A 597-nucleotide genomic window follows, 5' to 3' on the forward strand; every position below is an offset into this window, starting at 1 on the left:
TCTGCTGCTGGGGCTGGTGATGGTGGCGGTGGCGGTGTGCTGCTGCTGCTGTCCCTGGTCTTTTATTCCATGAATTTCCCTCAGTCCTATTATATTCTTAAAGACCAGAAGTTTATTTTCAATCATTCATATACTCGCCTATACACTCTCACTCTCTTTACTCTCTCCCCTCTGCCTTTTTTCTTTCTTTCTTTCATTCTTTCTTTCTTTCTTTCATTCTTTCTTTCTTTCTTTCTTTCTTTCTTTCTTTCTTTCTTTCTTTCTTTCTTTCTCTCTCTCTGTCCGTAATATATTTTCCTTTAGTTGACTTATACCCTCTCACTGTCGCTTATTTCAATTTCATTTTCACTATTTCTGTCTGTCTGTTTGTCTTCCACTCTCTCGCTTTCCTTTATCACACACACACACACACACACACACACACATATATTCTCTCATGCGTCATCTCTTTCTCCCTCTAACTGTACATCTCTTTCTTTCTATCTCTCTATGTATATATATATATATATAGCCAAATCAAATAAACGAACAATAAAATCAACAATAACAAACAGCAAGAGGACATGAACAAGGAATGTATTAATTTGACGCTCAATA

The sequence above is a fragment of the Octopus bimaculoides genome, chromosome 19 (genome assembly GCF_001194135.2).
Source record: "Octopus bimaculoides isolate UCB-OBI-ISO-001 chromosome 19, ASM119413v2, whole genome shotgun sequence".
Classification (NCBI taxonomy): Eukaryota; Metazoa; Mollusca; class Cephalopoda; order Octopoda; family Octopodidae; genus Octopus; species Octopus bimaculoides.